The 17,167-nt window shown below is 32.5% G+C and overlaps 1 protein-coding gene and 1 non-coding gene across 4 annotated transcripts in view; one reads left to right on the top strand and one right to left on the bottom strand.

Annotated features, from left to right (window-relative positions):
• ADK (adenosine kinase) overlaps positions 1-17,167 on the top strand; it is a 540,886-nt gene that overhangs the window by 223,174 nt on the left and 300,545 nt on the right. The window lies entirely within an intron of this gene.
• Positions 5,573-5,641, bottom strand: LOC123783175 (small nucleolar RNA SNORD2). Its single transcript, XR_006777153.1, has one exon. It is a non-coding gene; the product is annotated as a small nucleolar RNA SNORD2 (small nucleolar RNA).

The following is a 17,167-nucleotide window of genomic DNA, read 5'->3' as shown; positions in this document are numbered from 1 at the left end:
ACAAAGTATGTATATGTCAGCTTTTTAAAAACTTCTCTGTCACTTGAAGGAATAATAAAATGACCCAAAAAAGGGAAGAAAAACATCTTAGATAATATGTAAAGTATATACTTAGTCCAATGCAATCAAGAGTTAATGATACAATGTAGACTAGGCTAAATTTTGTTTTATTATAAGCCCCTTTGGGGTAGTGGTTATTTAATATGGCTTTTATCTTCTTTAATGCTTAGTATATTCCTAGAAATGTAGTGTGTGGGGCCAGATGAGTTGGGGAAGATTTACAGATAGAATTTTTGGAAGCTGAACAGAAAAGCATATTGTCCTTAAAAGATTTTTTAATATTATTCAAATTTTTCATTAAGATATTTAGCTCTTCTCAGTCAGGACCATCTAATTTTTTTTTTCTGTTGCAATTTAATCAGTTCCTTCTATCTTGTCTTCAGTTCGAATTGGACAGTTGGTCCATGTTCTTTCTTATTTTCATTATGTTTAAAACTGAGGTTTCCTCAATTTTATTTTCTTAAGCAGTTATTTATTGGTAAATATTAGGTACTATTTATAAATTCCCAATTCTTGGGAACTGTTTATTTATCATATAACTGAATACATATGTCTGCTAATCCACACTAAGAAATGCAGTTTACATCACTTCTAAGGGTGCCTGTGTGTATTTATTTAACTGAAATTTTTCACTAAATAATTTCTACCCTTAGTACCTTGTACTTTGGTTTTTTATTCTGTTCTATTAGATTAAAAAAATGATGGTTGTGACCCATTATAATTATCATCCTCTGTTAGTGCATCACATAATACTGCTTGAAAATCACTGAAAGATGTTGGTTAGTATAAATAAAAGAATCTTCTCAATCTTGTTCACATAGTAGATATTATTGGGTTATTTTGTAACATACTCATTTCATAGGATGGTTTGTATCTTGTTATAAATATTAAGGTTTTCCTATTTTTTAAATTTTGTATCTAGTGAATCAAGAACCCTACTGGTCAGTACATCTTTAACAAGCCTATTTCAAGTCTTTCCTTAAAAAAAAAAAAAAAAAAAAAAGTTTATTAGAGAGAGAGAGAACAAGCAGGGGGAGCGGCAGGCGGGGGGGAGAAACAGGCTCCCCACTGAGCAAGGAGCCTGAGGCAGGGCTTGATCCCAGGACCCTGGAATCATGACCTGAGCTGAAGGAAGACGCTTAACCGACTGAGCCACCCAGGCATCCCCTATTTCAGGTTTTTCTGTCTCAAATAGTTACTCTATATGCTGGTCACTTCATTAGACACCTTACATCTAAACCTTATAGTACTTCATTGCATCTGTTATTATCCTCATTTGGAGATGGAAAACTGAGTGTTGGGAGATAGTTCATAGATTTTTCACGTGCCTGCACAGTCTCTAAGCAAAGGCATTTGCATTGCCAGTGTTTTGTATGAGGAGAAATTCCTGGATAGTCAAACTAGTAGTAACATGACATCAGAGACATCCCAAAATTAAAATTAAAATAAAAGACCCTCACCTTTCCCTTCCTTTAGGAGATTTGCTTCTTTACTAGAATAATGGGTAATCTTTCTTTCTAGAGCAGAGTAGAAACCTTAAAAGATCAAAGTTTCTTAGTTTTGGGATTACTCTCCTGTGCTGTTCTCTGCTACATGTGCCAGTAATATCCAGCTTTCATTGCATTGCCTCATGAGGATTGGAACTCAGGGAAATAGCACTAAGTTATTGCTCTGGCTGCTGTTTTTGCCATGAGCAATAAATTGTCTTTGTCTCTGATCCAGAGGTCTCATGTCCTTATGTCACTGTGTGTGTGTGTGTGTGTGTGTGTGTAGAGAAAAAAAGAAAGAAACAGGCAGACACTGGCTAATTTATTAATGTAAGTAGGATTAAATATCAGACCCTTGATGGTTTCTGAATTAATACTTGTTTATAGGAAGTGCAGGGCTGTGCAGTTAGTAAGTAGCAGAACTGCAGTTTGGCCTTAAGGCTTACATAGGTGGATAACATAACTAGAAAATATAGCGCTAATGACTAGAATTTGGCATAGGCAGATAACATACATATTTTCTGTCACATATGCACGTTTATGATCTATGATTCTGAATATTTTTCTCTCCACACCTCTCTGTTAAACTAAAAAAAGGTGGTAGGCTGAGATTGGGATATCTAGGGTTGAAATTCTATTTATATGGATAAAATTTTGTATAAATATATACATATATTTCATAGTACATTGAAAAATAAGTTTAATTAAAAGAATCTACTTCATGCCCAGAGAATAAAAATAATTCTAGAATTTTTGAAGTTAACATATTTCTCAGTAGTTAGAATTATAATGCAAACTAAAAAACTGGACTTAATTTCTCATTTATTTATAATAAAAGTTTAAAAACTAAATCTCCTAATTGTGACAGGTGCAAAATTAGAGTATATCTATATTACTTGTTATGGGATTGCCTCGTATCCATAAATATTGATTTCAAGTGAGGGGTTGATGTAATACTTTGGGTATTATTTATTAATCCTGTGTTTTAAGGAGTAACTCATAATGTAAGTTGAGCTTATGGAACATTTAAGGGAAATTCCTTCATTTAGCATTAACATAGGTTTCTATGTGATGTATATAACAGTTGATTTAACATTAACATCTGTGTCTAATGTAAACCTATTGTCCATTTATTTCAAATTTTTCCATATATAAAGAATATAAAATAGTTTATGCAAAAGCATATGGATTAGTTCTTTATTAATATAATTTTATATTAAAAAACCCTTCATATCCACTTACATGTATATGTAATTTGCATTATATATATTTCACAATAGGAGGTAAGAAACTGACTAAACCTTTCATTCCCAGAGCTAGGAATTTTTTATCCTGTATTTGCCTACATGAGGAAGATGAAGGTATTCTTGTTTTTACGTAAGCTGTCATCAACAAACACTACAGATACATCAACAGATACTTACTACATCTCTACATATCCATTCATAAATACAGCCACATTTCCTGAAGTATAGCTAGAACTGTCTGATATGGATAATTATGAAAAAAATTTAGCAACATACATAATTTGTAAATATTGACTACTTAGGATATTCTGAATCATAGTTATTCCAAATTGCATATCATGCCAGAAGAAATCAAGATGATAACAGAATAAGGGATGGATAGAAACTTGCATAAAATCATGCTGTATGTACAGAGGCAGAATAACCCAGTTTTTCAGATGAAGTTGGGCCTTCAACCTTTTTTCAATTCTTTTGTTTGCTTTTCAGTCACCTTTCTTTCTTATTTTCTTCAGAATATACTTGAATAATTTATTCCTAGCTTCAGACCCCTGACCGATCTCCTCTCCCTTTATCAGGAGACAACTTCTCAACTTCTCCTGCTAAGCATTCACTTTAGTCATTTAGAAGTGTTCTCAATGTCTGAACCCTCTGTACCTAAAATGCAGTAAGTTATTTTTTAGTCTTTGTACTAAATATCCAGTACCTTTTGAAATTTTTAATATAGAACATTCCCACTTAGCCCTTCTTCATACCCTAATATATAATTATGGCAAGGGTGTAATTTTCTTTGTTGATTAACTGTTATTGCTTAATGCTGTAGTAATTGCTGATATTTGTTTTCTCTGTTGTTTCTTTAAAAAAAAAAAATACCACTTGCCCCTCTGTAAACAGAAGGGGGAATGAACCATGAGAGACTATGGACTCTAGGAAACAAACTGAGGGCTTCAGAGGGGAGGGGGCAGGAGATTGGGATAGGCCGGTGATGGGTATTAAGGAGGGCACATTATTGCATGGAGTTCTGGGTGTTATACACAAATAATGAATCATGGAACACTACATCAAAAACTAAGGATATACTGTATGGTGACTAACATAACATAATAAAAAATTATTATTAAAAAAATAAAAAATAAAATAAAATAAAAAATACCACTTGCTTTCTTGTTAGTACTTTACATTTACCAAGTTAATGTGTCAGTTGTAAAACAGATATAAAATTGTTTTTGAAAAAAAAAAATTTTAAATGAAAGTGTCTTTGGCAGTCAAACTTTTTCTTTGAGAGTGAAGGGATACTGGATTACAATCAACATTTTCAGATATTTCGTATGTAGAGAACCAAATAAAATTATAAAGTTAATATAAATATCAATGTGCTATGAAACTTCACACTTTATATGTTCATGTCCCCAAATTGGAGTGTTTTAAGAAGCATGAAGAGCTCTCCAAATTAGTTCATGTGTTGCTTTTCTGCTTATATTCTATAGATTTTTTAAAATAGTAATTCTGCAAGAAAGGCAAGGAAAATTTCTTTTGGAAAGAGTGAAAATTGCAAATACATTTTATGTTCTATGACACTTGTATATTGTATCTAGTTGGTAAACTATAATCATTATTGTACTATGCATTCAGAAAATGTAAGCTGATAGGTATAATGATGGCTATTTTGTAAATATGAGGATTTAAGCATTAGTTGAAATCTAAAATAGTTATCAATGGATGCTTTAAAAATTTGCCTATAACCTTTAAAGCTATCATTTTTAAACCATGGCTCATGGATTATCAGTTGGAATGGAGGTCTGTCTATGGACGTATAGGAGGTCTGTAAATCCATTAAAATCATAACTTTTAATGTGTGATTTTTTGGGGAGGATACTTAACTTTTATCATATTCTCAAAAAAGAAATCCAAGACTTCAAAAATGGTTAAGAACCACTGATTTAAAACCACTGATAAAGGCCACAGGGGGTCCTATTATATATACAGTTAATCCTCCTTATTTGTAGATACTATATTTTCAAGTTCACCTACTCAGTAAAAATTTACTTGCAAATCCAAAATCAGTATTCAGGGTACCTTTGCAGTCATTCACAGATATAAACAGAGGAGCAAAAAAAGAAAAAAGTCAAGTGATGTGTACCTTGCCATCTCCGGTAACACTTGGCCGCCTTGTTTCATTACACTCATAAACAAGTATCCTTTGCATGGTATTTAGTGCCCCCCCCCTTTTTTTTTTCATTTTTGTGCTTTTCTTTGGTGATTTTGTTGTTTAAAAAGGCCACCAAGCATAGTACTGAAATGCAGTCTAGTGTTCCTAGATGCTAGAGGGTTGTGAGGTGCCTTAGAGAAAATTTTGTTAGACGTGCTTTGTTCTGGCATGAGTTATAGTGCTTTTGATCATGATTTCAATGTTAATGAATCAAATATTAATGTATATATGTATATATACTCATACATAGATATAGATATATATAGCTTTTTATATGTGTATATATAAACATAAATAAAATGTCCCTCTAAACAAAAAGACACAAAAAACAAAGTTATGTAGTGATATTAACTGGTTGACAAAGAATGTAACCAGGGCATCACAGGAACCTAACCCTGTATTTCCCCTAGGAGCAGTGGTTCCATATTCACAAATTAGAGCCAAGGAGGCTAATCTCAATGACCTTTTGAAGTCTTCTTTTTTTTTTTTAATTTAACCAATCCCACATCAAACCACAACTTCTGGTTCACATCGTGTATTCCGTTTGGAACATTAATTATGCCCAAATAATCAAGTGATCAGCAATGAGTATTCTTTTCATTTCAGGTCAGTCCTGAAAGATGATTGCCATCATTTCACTGAAGTCTGTCTTTTTAAACTTAGTATTTCTTGATTTGCTTTTTGTGAACATTTACTGACGTTAAATCAGGCTATGCAGCATTCATCTCTTACTACCTCACATCACTTGCTTCTAACATAACCATAACTGCTGTTGATTTAAGTGGACTTCATATTTTTACTTTGTAGCTCTGCCAGAATTCATTGGTCTGCTTCAGGTTTCTGCCTGAAATGTTATTACTGCTCATTATGCCATATTTTGGAATATAATACCGTATTTTGCTATAGGATATTGGTAACCATGTTTAGACTGAGTTTAGTCATTTTATCTGAGGGCTTGCTAATTTATTAATAGATGAAAAGTTAGAAACAGATCTTTATCTAATTATTATGAGCTATATATTTGCATACTTGACTACATTCAGTCAAGTGACTACATTCAGTGAATCAAAGTGTATTTTTCATTATCCAAAAGTAAAAGAATTTGAGACTCCCTCTTTCTGACAGAGTAACAAATATTGGATTTATCCTCCCACCTGAAATAATAAAAGAAAAGCTAAAAAGTGATGTCTATAGATGCAGAAAAAGCATTTGACAAAATCTGACATTGATTCCTCATAAAATCACTCTGCAGACTGGGAATATTGGGGAACCCCCAGCCTGACAGATAGTATCTATGAAGAACCAATGGTAACATCGTATTTGTTGTTGAAAGGCTGAATGCTTTCCCGCTAAGATTAGGAACAAGACAAGAATGTCTGCTTTCACCACTTCTATTTAACATTGTAGTGGAAGGTCTAGCCAGTCATTAGGCAATAAAAAGAAAAGCATCTAGATTAGAAAAGCAGAAGCAAATCTGTCATTATTCACCGATGATATCATCTATGTTCATTATCCTGTAGAATCTACAAAAAGGTCCTAGAGCTAATAATTGAGTTTAGTATATTTATAGGATTCAAGATCAGTATTTTCAATTGAGCGTATTTCTCTAGCAATTAAAAATTTGAAATTTAAAAAGCTATGTTTACCATAGCATCAATAATATAGGGACAAATCTGACAAAAAAAATATGAGACTTGCATACTTAAAACTATAAAACATTACTGAATGAAATTACATGGACAGATATCTAAGATACGTAACCAGTAGAATAATCTATAAAAGAAAATATTGATTAATTGTACATTGGGTATATACCTAGGTCAAACCTCACATAATTTTATATCTTAAATTTGTACAAGTAATTTTCCATCATTTAAACCTTTGTAAAGCTATCAAAACAAATCAACAGATGGAAAAACTAAGGGAGTTTATGACCATGTTACACTAAATGGGTTGTCTGAAGTCCATTCAATTTTTAATCAGAAGATAATCTCTAAAAATGATTGAACATCACTAAACAAAAAGTTAATGAGTGTGGTATAGATTATTCGATATCAATTAACATTATTTCTTTGAAAACCAGATCTAGCTTAAGTATTCATAGGCTTGACCAACTTGTTTACTTGTTAAAATACATTTGCCTACCACAATGTTTGTACTAGCATTCCAGAATCTGAGCAACATCTTTTGAACATTTTTCTTCAGTTTCTTCTGATAAACAATTGGTCCAGTAGATTATGGTTAGAAATGAGTTTGGGATATGCGTGTTTAGAGTAGAAAATATTTAAGAATTACTTACTATTAAGAATCTTTGATTAATAGTTTTAAAGATCATATGGAGTAATGTTGAGGTATTTCAAAATATTCTTGAAATTCTTATGTGGAGGTATGATAAACTGTTCGTTTCAGGGTAACTTTACTGATCACCTAGTACATTTTTAATCATAATGTTTCCTTTTCAAACAATACATTATAATGAAAAATTCACAATGAAATGTGTGTCTTCACAGTTGCAAATTTGGGGCTTGAAAAAAATGTAAAATCAGTCATGTTTATATAGTAGAAAAATCATAATGTAAAGGTTGCTGCCTCACACACCAAAAGATAAAGTCAATTCCCCTTAACATTCTGAAATGGTTTAGATTTCTAACATATGCATTCTGAAAGGATGTGTATTTATTTTTTACTTACATTCAGGAAAAACTGGAAGGTTTAGCCATAATGCTGACACATCCATTGATAATCAGTGTATGAAAGAGATTGTTTTTTGCAAGAGAGAATTTATACATTCAGTTAATTACATGCTTTAATTATATACACATCTTGGCTATCAAGGAATTTCCATCGTGTGCCAATTATTTCTTAGAAATGAGTAATGAATTTTCTTGGAATTGAAATATTCTATTTTTTGTGGACCTCACAAAGTAGTAGTTTCTCTGAATAATAAACTTTTTTGAGTGTCTATTAGTAACTTGTAATTTTTGATACTAGTTGACTCCTGGGGTCTATATATAGTGTTTACAGCTGTTAAAAGTGAACTAAATGAAGGCTTACAGTTTTTGAAGTAATAGTTGCCTGTGTTTTTTAACTATATTTTTTGTTACTTAGTGCCTCTGTGATCACTTGTTGTGGTTATTTAAATCCTAACTCTCTAATAAATGGGACATTTATGATAATCAGTACTTTTTATTTTAATAAAAATTCCACTCATATTTTCACATCAGTTATAGTCTCGGTCATTGTTTTTTCTTGCTCTCCTCAGAACAATGACTTTATATTAAATTTCAGCATGATTTTTACATGTACTTCAGATCCTTCCATGCTGAGTCAGTAGGCGTTTATTGAATGCTTAATATTTCTTTATAGCATTGATTTAGAGTACATTTCTTGAATTTTAAAATATTTCAAATGACTGATTTTATTTTTTTAAGAAATAAAACTCTTATGAATATAACTATATTACTTCAGTTCAAGTTAATAATAGGAGGCATTATTTGAAAAACTAGGAAAAAATTGTGAAATGACAATTCTGCTCTAATACTCCCTTCTCAGGATAATTTAACATTTCTTCTTTGGCAGTCTTTCTTTTTTTAATTGTGTTACTTATTTGGGTCCAACAGAAGCCAGATAAAATGCACATTTTAATAATTTTTATATCCTTATAGTCTAAAGATGTTTAAGTGAATTTAATTGTGACATATCGGTATCTATCAAGGATTCTGAAGCTGGAAAGGTAAGGAATAATCTACCTGGTGGTGGCTTGACTTCATGGTATGTTTTTTTGTTGTTTTTTTTGTTTTGTTTTGTTTTTTGTTTTGGTTTGGTTTTTTTTAAAGATTGATTGATTTGGGAGAGAGAGAGAAGAGAGCATACGCATGAGCAGAGGGAGAGGGAGATCATGGGATCATGACCTGAGCCGAAGGCAGACGCTTAACCAGCTGAACCACCTGGGTGCCCCTGACTTCATTGTTGTAACCCAGTAATCATCCTAATTTCAGAGTTTGTTGAACTTGGTTCTTTTTCAGCCCCACTAGTGCTCTCATGTTGGCCATGCTGTACATCATCATTCCTTACAGTTCTATGTATGAAATCTAAAGTTCTAATATTCTACTGTCGGACTAAAGCTTCTCATCCTTTGTAATCTTTCCCTGACTTTTCTCCTGTAATTTCACTCTTTGATTGCATAGAATTCTCCTACCCCTTGTACCTCTAAGTTTCACTGCCTTCAAATCTGCCATTCCATTGCACTTGGATAATGCATCCGACCTCACTTAAGTTTTTCTCTCAATTTTTATGTCCTTTTATTTCACCTATCTACCAATTCTAGATCAGTCTAACTTACCATCCACTACTCTTTTATACCTTGGATATTGAGACTATTAAGTGAAAATCATAATACTAATATTATACAGGTGGGTCCTTTTACACATTTTTGGTCTTCAAACCCTCACTTGGCTCATGCTGTAACATTTTTGAAAATTGTAGATTTCTTTCTGGAAATTCTTTTGAAAATTAATATGTCATATATAATTTTATAAATACTTTATTATTCATCCACTTACAGGATATTCATTTCCAAAATAGGAATACATTCTAGAAAGTTGAGAAATACAATTGATAGGTGAAAACACTACTTTCTTTTACTCTGCTTACAAGTAGAAATGTGTTCTTGTATTTATCACCTGAGATGAGTAGAACAAGCCATGTCAAAGAAATTTTGTAATAAAAATACTGCTTTATGACACAGAGATTTTTTATGATATGCAGGATACACGTTTCAAAATGTGAAAGCAATTCCAGGATTTTGATAATATTCATTATATAACATGCTAATATTAGAGTAATCTTTGTAAAAGGTGTATGGGAATTCTCTGTATTATTTCTGCAACTTTTCTGTAAGTATAAAATTATTTTAAAGTAAAAAGGTAAAAAAAAAGCTTCATTGTTAGTTTTTAAAAATAAACTCATTATTTGGAATAATTTTAGGTTTACAGAAAAGTTTCCAAGGTAGTACAGAGAGTTCCCATGTAATCATTACCTAATTTCCCCCTTGATGTCAGTTTATTAATTAAAAAATCATTTTCAGAATACCTTTAGTACCTGAATACGTTTAGTAATGTGTTCATTCTAACTCTATTTAGATACAAGCTTTACCATTGATTAACAATTTTAGTACTTTTTACTTTTCCTTTTATTTTGGAAATGATTTGATAGTTACTCCCGCTAATATAGTTCAGATAGAAACCTGACTGATTCCGTATTATTCTCACATTTTATGTTATAATATTTTAAATTTTCCTTATTTCTTGGGTTGTACATATATTTAAAATATTATTTATTAAATACCTAGAGAAATTTTAAACATTCCATTTTTAGTGACATTTGCAAATCTTTCATGCTATGTTTCAGATATAAAATTCAATTACTGTCATTTCATCAAATTGCCAACCCCTTAATCTGAACTTTATGTAATTCTGTAGAAATTAAATAAATAGAATTACTTATTCTCCTTGGGAAATCACATCACAGTGTAGTTATTATATTAGCATACTGGTTACATAAAATTTATATAAAAAACTGATATGAAAACTAAATTTCCTAAAGCATGTATATTTTTTAATTATCTAAAATTAAATTTTAAACCCATTCAATGAGTCCATCTATGTGCAAGACATTTTTCTAGGCATTATAAGGGAGTGACACATGTCTGCATCTACAGTACTTTCCGTTTCTTCTCCTGTTGTCATTTTTCTATGTATTTGTTCAAATCTTTATTTCCTGTATCATCTTACCGTACCCTCAACAAGCAACTTCATATCCCACTGTGTAAATATAATAGAAATCACCAGGTTTCAACTTTTTTACCTTTTCTCCCTGTTGTCTTCAAACTTGTTTGTATAATCGTGTCTTTTTAACTCTATTCTGTTGTCTTTTTCATTCTCTAGAACCTCAAACTGTTATTCCCCTTCCCTTCACTACCAGATGTATAGATAGCATAGTATAAATTTTTTTTTAAGATTTATTTACTTATTTTAGAGACATGGGGGGCAAAAAGAGAGTGTGAGAGAGAATCCTAAGCAGACTCCCTGCTGAGTGCAGAGCTCAACGGTGGGCTCTATCTCAGAACTCTGAGATCATGACCTGAGTGGAAATCAAGAGTCTGACTCCTAATTGACTGAGGCACCCAGGCACCCCAGTACTATACATTTATTATCACCACTGGTCCACTTCCCACTCATTGTTTATTCAGTATCTCCAATCTGGGATCTCAATTTTTTTTCATTATTATGTTCAATTAGCCAACATATAGTACATCTTTAGTTTTTGGTGTAGTTTCAACTATTCATTAGTTGCATATAACACCCAATCTTATCTCTCTTTGGAAACGTGTTTTTTTACAGAGGTCACTGATAATAAAATTGTTAAATCCAATGACTGTTTAAAAATCTGGACCCTAATTGGCCTACTTGAGGTTGTTTAATTTGTTGCTTATTCTCTCAATTTTGAAACTTAACTTTCTTTATCTTTCAGGAAAAATGACACTCTTCGTTCTTTGCTTATTAATTCTTTGATGTCCTTTCTCTGTACCCTTCACTGGCTTACCTTTCTCTGTCAATTTTTATTGTTTCTAATCTCATAAACTGTGAAGATATACATTAAAAGGCCAAAAAGATTTTGGGTGAAAGGAAATAAACAAATATGAAAAGAAACAAGGAAAATATTTCCAAATGTGTCAAAGAGGTAGTAGGTACCTAATATGAAAACAGATTCTTGGATTGATGGCATCATTAAGAAGAAAAGAAAAACCCAAATGAAAAGTAAACAAAAGATAGGATGAGTAATTCAATTTATATAAGAAATATGAATTGTTTATAAGTAAATGAAAAGCTCCTCACCTTAATTAACAATAAAAAATACAAGTTAAAATAAAAGTTGCCATATTTGTTGTCACATTTTTAAAAATAAACTGATTAGAATTCAGTGTTAGGGAAGATAAAAAGCAAAGAACTCTTTTATACCCTTTTATACTCTTCTGTAAGATACACCTTATGGTAGAGCAATTTGGCAGTATCTTTACAAATTTAATATGCACATAATCTTTGACCCAGTAATTCCTACTTTAAGTATCTATCCAATAAAAAAAGTTATGTGCATAAGTAATACTGAAAATATGAAGCCAGTATTTGTAATTTAGAAAACTGAGGACAATCTAAATGTTCAACAACAGGGGAGAAATTATAGTCATTATGATGTATCTATGTATGAAGTACTAAGTGACCAAGATAAAAAGTTATGATACCACTAGCACTTAGTTAATGTCAGTTATATATTTTAAATTGGTATTTAAAAATGTATTGATCAAAGTCAATTCAGGATCACAGAGATTTTCTCCCGTTTTCTGGAATTTTTATAGTTTCAAATTTTACATTTAGGTTTTGATCCATTTTGAAGTATTTTTGTTTATATTATAAAGAATGGGTTGAAGATTTTTTTTATATGACTCTCCATTAATTCTAGCATCATTTGTTGAAAAAGCCATTCTTTCTCTGTTGAATTACTTTTGCACCTTTGTCAGATTTAGTTGTCATAGGTTTAAGAGTCCAGCAGTTCATCCATCCTTGGTCAATTAATTTTTGACAAGGATATCAAGATAGTCCAATAAAGAAAAGATGGCCTTTTCAACAAATGATGCTGAGAAAATGAGGTATTTACATACAAAAAAAATTGAGTTGTACCCCTGCCTCACACCATATACAAAAATTTTGGTTAGGGTGTTGAGAAATCGTGCTGGTGGGATTTTAAAATAGTGTAGCTGTCGGTCACGTGGGTGGCTCAGTTGTTAAACGTCCCATTCTTGGTTTCGCCTTGGGTCATGATCTCATGGGTTGTGGGATGAGCCCCACTTTGGGCTCTGCACTCAGTGGGAAGTCTGCTTAAAGAGTCTCTCTTTGCCCCTCCCCCCACTCACACACTCGCTTTCTCTAAAATTAATAAATCTTTAAAAAACAAAAAAATAGTGCATCTGCTTTGGGATATAGTCTGGTTACTCTTCAAAAGGCTAAAGATACAGTTACTGTATGATCCAGCAATTCTGGAATATACCCAAGAGAAATGAAAACATAAAATGCATAGAATCTCACATCAGTGCATAAAGTGCATAAAATCTTGTACATGAATGTTCATAGCAGTATTGGTCATAATAGCAGAAAAGTGAAAACACCCCATGCCCATCAACTGATGAATGGATAAGTAGAATGTGGAGTATCCATCTGATAGAATATTGGCTATGAAAAGAAATGAAGCACTGATGCATGCCACAATATGGAAGAACCCTGAAAACATTATGTTAAATGAAAGAAGCCATTTACAAAAGCCTGTATATTTTATGATTCCATCTCTGTGAAATGTCCTGAATATGCATATTTATACTGACAGAAAATACATTAGTGGTTGCTCAGGGCTTCTGAGTACAAGGGTTTGGGTGTGACGACTGTGTTAAGGGGTTTTTTGGGGGGTGTTGAAAATATTCTAAAATTAATGTAGTGGTGCTTGAACAACTCTGAATATACTAGCTGCCATTGAATTGTATACTTTAAATATAAATTGTAGTGTATGTGGATTGTATCTCAACAAAGCTGTATGTTAAAAAAATCTTTTGGTCTATTTAACTCTTCTGGCCATACATGACTTTCACTGTGGTGTACTGGTCATTTGCAAAGTTTTTGTTTATTATGCAGATCTTGCAAATGTTGTAAAATGTCTCATTTGCCAATATCACTACCAATCTCAAGAAAATGGTCTTTTATGTATTAGGAATCTCACTGTGGTGTATATGAGTTTTACACAATTATAATTTTCAGTTGAAAGCTCAAATTTTATTATTAGCAATATTCCTGACAGTTATTTTTTTAAGTGACAGTCTTCCCTTTTCTTCGTTTTCAAGAAAATGTCTGCCAAATACCCAACTCTGAATAACTATCATTTGTCTGTCAATCATTTTTTCAAATAAAAAGTGTTTTTTTTTTTTTAAATAAAAAGAGCAGTTCATGTAGAAACTCAACTGCGCAAGTGCTTTTCCTCAGGAAACCATTGTACTTCATTCGTACACAGAGTATTAAAAAGATGTATATTTAAGGGTCATTGTTTAATAAGAATCAATGATTTTTGCAGCTTCTCCAAACTATTCTTAAATTTATTTGGTATCTTTTTAATATGAGCACAGGGTTGTGTTAAATTTGGTGACTACTACTACAACTTGGTTCCACTGCCCTTTTTTTGTTCTTGGGTACCAGCAGTTTCATATTGAATTTGCAGTATGAAAGCAAATGTCAACATAGTAAAAATGCAAATAACACCTCAATGTTGTGAAAATTGAAAATTTAAAAAGTTGACTTTGTGGATACCCTGACAAGTTCTCAGGGGCTTCCAAGGGGCTTCTGATCCTTTTTCAGTAGCTGATTCTCAGTGATTTTTCTCTATTCCTGACCTCTTTCTGGAACTACAAACCTAATTGCAATAATCCAGTAGGTATCTCTCCATTAGTATCTTTTTAATTCTGTATATTCAAACTCTGTGGCTTTTTACATTGCACTTGCTCCTGTGTTCTTATATTATCTTTTCCTGTTAATGACATAACCATCCACCAGTCATCCAATTAGAGACAGTATAGTCATACTCAACCTACACTCTCCCACACCTTCCACATTTAATCAGTCCCAAATCTTGTCCTTTTTGCCTCTAAAAAATGTTTCTTACGTCTGTTTCCTTATTTCCTCATAATTCTTAATGTTGAGATCTTTGTTTCTTTTTGTAATACTGCATAGCTTGGTAATTGGTCTTGTGACCTGCTCTGGTCTCCTCTGGTTTTTGTCAAAAACATTGAAATGTCTTGGATTTTACCCCACTTGCAAACTAACAAATTAGTCTTCCACAGTTTCATAGATGTTGACAGAAGACAAGAGCCTACTGTGTCAGAGACAAATGAATTTTTCTCAAGGCACAGCAGGAAGCATGAGTTTCATATTCCCATTGGTTCTGCTTGTCTCCCCAGTCACTCAGGGGCAATGTGGAGATTGACCCAGATGGAAGTTGTGTTCGCAGTTTATATCGCAATTGAGTAATCTCGAACTTAAGAAACCCCAGTCTTTAAAGGTGCTTCTTAGAAACCTGCCCAACTTTTACCCTGAGATAAAGTCACTATCTTTATCTTTTAAGGCTGTTCGCTATTTAAAAAAAAAAAAAAAATTTTGATAAAGACCTATAGAGACATGATCAACCCATGGAGAATTGTCTCCCAACATTTTTTGGTTAGTTTTCTGAACATTGTTGCCAAAATTATCTACCTAAAATACATTTTTATCGTGTAACTCTGATTCCAGCCTGTTTTTCAGTAGTATGGATGAGTAGTCTATCATAAAATACCCTATTATGGACCCTGTGCTTTACTAATTCCCTGGGTAAGCTTTGAATGTAGTATCCCTCTGTGTTTTTACACATATTTTTCTCTCTGTGTAATTTACTTTTCTTTTACTTATTCTCAACCTGGTCAAATTTTCAACCTTCAACAACCAGCTTGTCATTTTCTCTTTGACGTTTTCATTACTCTCAAACTTCTTGGTGCTCTCAGAATATTTTGTGCACGTCTCTCTTGTAATGCTCATTGTATTTTAATTATTTCCATGCTGACTCTTCAGTAGACTGTGAACTCCTTAAGGTCTTATTTGAGCTTGTATTCCCTCACAGAGTACTTTAGATATAATAAGAGCTTAATAGAAGTTTATTGGATTAACAAGTATATAATTCCATGGTGTGTCCCCAGTAACGTTTTTATTCTGATGATGTTATAATTGAGCTACTGATAAGATTCTCCTTGAATTATTTGCATGTAAATCTTTTTCCTAAAAGAACGCTATATATTTTAATTGTCTGATGTTACTGTGTAATTATCTGATATTACTTTGCAAAAAATATACATGATTATTGTTCATTGCTATTTATTTTATTGTAAGAATAGATACAGACAGGCTAAAGTGTGGGCCCACCAGAGGTACGGATATGCCTGGGAAATTGTCCTGTGACTCAGCAGTTAACACTTGGTACTATGATGTAGTTATTACCACTTATTTACACTTAGTGGGTAGGCAGGCTCAAAGCTAATGTCTCTTAGATTCAATCAGGAGAAGCCAGAATAGTATAAGCACCTCAGCAGTATGATGAGAAAGGCAAAGGGAGCTTGTTGAAAGACATATGGCATCCTCCCTCTGAACAGGAAATAGCATCGACACATCCTTAATACAGATTGGAAAGCCAATGAAGATTGCTCTTGTATTTGCAAAGTGCTGCAGTTTTTCTGTGTTATAGCTTTCTCGGGATTTTAAATGCTTATATTCTTTACCTAAATTAAAAGAGTATGTGTATTATTGCTTGTATCTATGGTCATTACTCTCTCAAGCCCTGCCATCCTTATGACAAATTTTTGGATCTTTTTCTTATTGATTTTTGAGAGTGCTTCATATATTAAGAATACTGACCTCTTCCTGTGCACCCTCTACTCCCTGCCACATATGCACACTTTTTCCTGGGTAGTGATCTTAGGTTTATATCTGGTCCCAACTACCAGTATTTTCCTTAATACTAGTTGGCATTCATTAGGAAATCTGTCCATGTTTTAAGGTTTTAAAATAAGTTGCTGAATTCTCTACATTTCTGTTTTTTTTACATTTTTGGTTAACTGGTGAGGGGAGTTTTTCCCCCCAAATGACTATGTACTTATCCTAGTTCAGTGTATTGAATAATTTGCTCTTTTGTCATCTTTATGAAATTTCATCTATACCCTATACTGTATTGCCTTAGGTAATTGCTGTTGGGTCTGTGTTTGAATTCTGTCTTTTCTCATTCATTTCTGTGTCAGTACTAAATTGTTTTAATTGCGGTTGCCAAATAATACATTTTAATACCTGGTAGTAAATCCTTCCCTCTCAGCCATCTCCACGTGATTTTTTTTTTTTTTTTTGAGTAAACTCTACATCCAATGTGGGGCTTGAACTCAGAACCCCAAGAACAAGAGTCATGTGTTTTACTGACTGAGCCAGCCAGGTACCCCTCCACTATCATTATTACTCATTCTTTTCAGAATGTACTTTCCTATTATCCCCTCAGATGAATTT

The sequence above is a fragment of the Ursus americanus genome, chromosome 6 (genome assembly GCF_024610735.1).
Source record: "Ursus americanus isolate L20-20 chromosome 6, mUrsAme1.1.p, whole genome shotgun sequence".
Taxonomy (NCBI): domain Eukaryota; kingdom Metazoa; phylum Chordata; class Mammalia; order Carnivora; family Ursidae; genus Ursus; species Ursus americanus.
This window is presented reverse-complemented; position numbering and strand designations above follow the sequence as displayed.